Genomic DNA, 4,759 nt, shown 5'->3' on the forward strand with positions numbered 1-4,759 from the left:
GTTAAAGTTGGGTAAATGGGGAAGGTTAACAACTAACGCCACCTCATGAGGGAAAATATAACTACTCATAAGTAACTTTAAAATAAAATGGTTCTCTTTTCCTCCCTCGTTTCGTTTTATTCAATTCTCCAAAAGTAATTAAAATTCTCAATTACTACTACCCCGCAATGAAAAATGTCTTTTTTTCGCATTATTTTGAGTGTGGAACCAGCAACAAAAAAAAAAAAAAAAATTACGGCTTTTACGATTGACTTATGCAGTTACAAAACTTTGTTTTTTGTGCATATCAAGTTCTCCTTTCTGGAGGAACGAACTCAGTCAATGAACAGATGTGAGTTCTTTTTTTTTTTTTTTTTTTCAATAAAAATATCCTTTATTTGGTGCCAGAAATTGATGATTTTAAGGATTCGCTCGAACTATAGCCGATGTTACTTCATGATAATACTTTCTTTTATTCTTTTCAAACTGCTCCAATGGCCGCTGTTTAATAAATAACGTCGATTTTTCACATTCCCCCAGTTCTTTCGTTCCTAAATTGTTCCTTTTCCTTCAGGAGGATGGGTTTTTGCGTCTTATTTAGTGTTTTGTCTTATGTCGTTGTTTATGTCTTGTTTTTGTTTCGTTGACGTTTTTTTTTTTTATCTTGCTCTAAATTATTTCTCAGTTATTCCTTTCGGCCCGTCACTCAAAATTTAATACTTTATTTATATGTATTTATTTTGGCTAATTTTTCAAAATTGTTGAAGTTTTATGTCCTTTGTTCCATAGTAAAAATTACTATTGCCTCTTCTTTCCACTACTCAACAATCATTTGGCGAAGTATAGACTACTAAGGCTCTTGTGCCAAAAAACTCAATCAAACTAACCAACCTGTCCTTTCGATTAATAATTCGGAACTCCAGCGCTCGAATACGCTACCTTGCGGTGATTTACAAAACTGCAAATGAAACTGAAACATTGCCACGTTGCGTTCCACGTGTGTCTGTTGACTCAAACACAGGCAGTTTGTTCTGAGTATTTATTAACGCAATCGATGTGTCTTAGTTTGCTTTCAGCTACAGAAATTAATTCCTCCCTTAGTAGTATTCTCGAGCTTCTCAAAATAATGTTAGTTTTCATTATTTCCTTCATAATTGGTGAAAGCGAAAATTCTGGATTAACAAACTTGGATAACGTTATACAAGGTAAAAATTTTTATTGTTTTGTATGAATTTGTAAGAATATGGGGTTTTTTTTAATCTTAAATTAATTAAACTTACCATATTTTACAGCAGCATTTAGTTGGAATGGACAGTATGCAAAATATTTTCTTGAATATATTATCGTAGAACAAAATGAATAACCGAGAAAGAATTTACTTTATTCCTTTTATTCTCAGCTGAAAGGTTTCGCCAAATTTGTTTAGGGTTATAGTTTTCGTATCGTGCGAGCAAAGTAGCCTTGGCGAAATTTCGCGTTTTTAGTTAAACCATTTTTAATTTTTATCATGAGTGGAATAAAATGGTAGTAAGATTACAGAATTCGATAAGGGAAAAGAAATAATGGTCAATCAACTGAAAAGAAAACTACCACCATATATCCGTGACAATTTTGTTGATAATTTGCATAACATGACACAATTAAATCGTAACTCAGAAATTAGAAAAATCGAAACAGAAAATTTTTAAATTAACCGATTCGGGAATTCGAAAGAAATAACTCATACAAATGCAAAACAACAAGCGCTTGCCAAGCAAGGCAAAAAAGTATCATCTTCTTTCGATAACAATTTGTAATGTCATATTGAATTTTCCAACATTAATTGTTATTCTTGTCAGGCCACAATTATTATTTAGTTTTATCAAGAATTGATAAATATCGAATTCAACATCGTGGAAATAGCTGCTTTAGAACTACGAACTACGTAGTTTGCATTAATCTTTGACGTTTAGTAATGCTTCTTGAATTCTCATTTCTTTCTACGTGGGCCAGAATATCCACAAGACTTTGAAAATTAATTTAAAAAGAATAAAGCGAAAAAATCATACGTACGAACAAAAATCACAACACTTTTAGCATTTTCTTCGTTACCATGTGCGTTTGTTTTAGTTTTTAAGTCCGCCATTAGACAGTGACTTCAGTGCCCTCTATAGTTCGTTGGAGTTGCGAATACATGGGGATATAGACTGCAGATAATTAAATCACAAAATTTTATGTTTCCCTCCCCCCCCCCTTTAATTAATATTTCTGAGCAATGTTTGCTTTTATATTCGACTTTAGAATTGCTTTGAAGACCTCTTTTCCTCTCTTTACATATAATATATGCTTTTTTTTTTTGTGTGTGTGTGTTTAGGTGTGTGTCATTACATTCTTTTTTTACTTCCAACAGATGACGTTACGTAACATTTGAAGCTCGTCTAAGATATTCTGTGGTTCAAACATACAAGACTAATATTTTTCAGTAATGAATACGAATATATTTGTCTTCACAACTGTCGAGAGGAGTTCTTTCCTTTTCCTACTAGAATACTAATAATGTCCAAATTTTCTGCACATTGCATTCATGATTTACTTTTAACAGATGGCGCTACCTTACATTTTGAAACAATAGAAATTTACTTCAATTATCAAGATTAATTATATTTCTGAGTGATGCATATGTGTTATACGTCCCCTCATTTTTTTAAAAGTGTGGTTAACTACTCGTAATAAATTGTTGAAGCATTATTCTTTTCGAGTTAAATTTTTACCTTAAGTGTCATCCCATAGAGACTAACGTAACACTAACAGCTGATTTTCTTAATCAACTTAAAACCTGAAGCAAAAAGAACTTTTATTTGATTAAATATGCAGATTAAAAATGCACAGAGTGCCTATTTTTCATTTCTACACAAGAGTTTAAAGCAAAATAATCACGGATAGGTATTTTACAGCAAACAAGGCGTTGTAACTAACGAAACGTTTTTGCAACCTTGAGAAACAATGCCGATGTTTCGTCTCAAAATTTTCCGAAAATTACACGGACATTTAAAATTGGCTGAAAAATTTGAAAAAAAAAAAATCTATTTCAAAAAAGTACTACATTTTTATTACAGCTGACTTTTTTTGGGGGGGGGGGGGGGCTTTGTGGTTCTTTTCCGGAAAACTGTGTGTGCCTTACGTAACGTGACTAAAGTAACCATCGAATAACAAGCACTGCATAAATATAAAAAACTTTTTGTAAAACTTTTCGGCATGCGATTTCTTTTTAAAACTGGTGTATATCCGACTCCCAACTTTACCCTTTGTGGAGACCTCATCTTCATGGATAGCCACTAAATTTCCCACTGCAGAGCACTCCGAGCAAGCTCCTTGGCAGAATGGTACTGGAAGCAGGGCCGATCCTAGCAGGTGTGCAGAGTGTGCACTGCACAAGGGCGGCCAAAGCAAGGGGCGGCCGTAGGCCGCATCATGTAGTTCTTATAAGCAAGAAAAATTCCTCAAGAATTTCTCACAAGAAAACTTATAATTAGTCGAATAAATATGCTGAATTTTAAATGTTCAATTATCAAAGTAAGTGTCGGTTTCCCGGCAGTATAGCATAGTTTAAGAAAAATAGAATGTTTAGGAACATTGTGTTGGTTTATTGTCCATTAGTATTTTCTCTTTACACACATGCTTCATTTGGTTGCAAAGTTTATGACAGAACCGGTAATCAGGCATGGATACAGGGGAGGAGAAATGGCCCCCTCCTGAAGCATGAAAGGGTGCCTTCTAAAAGGAGCACCGAGGGCGGCCACTAATGTTTACCCCCCAAGCTTTTATAGACCTAAACAATGAAGACATATTTTATTTATATAGAAAAAAAAGCTATACTGATTAGACACTCTCGCAAGCATTTCAAACAACAAATTCTGTGTTCAGCAATCGTGGATGCATGGAAAGAAAGTGGAAAACTGCGACAACTCTGAGAGTCAAACATATATGAATGACGAACTAGAATTTTGTAATTTCCCCCCTTTACGGAAATTTTTTCTAATTATAATCCCGAATGAACTGCCCGATTTCAAATCAGGTAGGAGGACAGGGCTCTTCCCCCGGGTAGCAAATTTAAACGAAGCTCCTCAACAAAGATCAAAAAGGATGCCATGACCTCCTTTACGAGACTAAAGAAGGCTTAAAATTGCATTTCTAGGACTTTAATTTCGGAAAATTTTGCTGGTTGAACCACTGATCTTAAGTCTCTGATTTCCAATTAAAATTATTTATTAAGTCTTTGATTCACCCCTTCCACCTTAACTTAATCAAACATAGCCTAAAAATGTTGGCTTCAAAATCCAAAATGTGTTTTTAGAAGACAGCCCTTCCTACTGTCCTCAAAAATTGCTTAATGACATTTTTCGGATTTCTTTTTCGAAATTTTTGCGATGGACTTTTTGCGATTACTAACAAAGACAGTCTCAATTAGCATCTTTAGAGAGGCCCCTAATCCCTACCCCTCTCACTTAATTTATTGAAAAACAAAGTAAAGTTGCGTTTTTCAAACACCAGTTTCAAGAAATTTCGGGGAAGGGCCCCGGATCCCCCTTTTCTCCAATGCAATATCACTATACCTCAAAATTTCGTTTAGACGGTTCCGTGGAGCCACAGAACCCTTCCTACCTAAACTAGCCTGAAATTGACTTCAGTTTAAAAAAAAAAACAGTTCGTGAGGACACACTGAACCCCCGTCCGCTCTTAGTCCCATCGTTATCAAACAATGCCTAAAATACGTTTTTGGGACTTCAATTTCTAAAAATTT

This window comes from Uloborus diversus, chromosome 8 (genome assembly GCF_026930045.1).
Source record: "Uloborus diversus isolate 005 chromosome 8, Udiv.v.3.1, whole genome shotgun sequence".
Taxonomy (NCBI): domain Eukaryota; kingdom Metazoa; phylum Arthropoda; class Arachnida; order Araneae; family Uloboridae; genus Uloborus; species Uloborus diversus.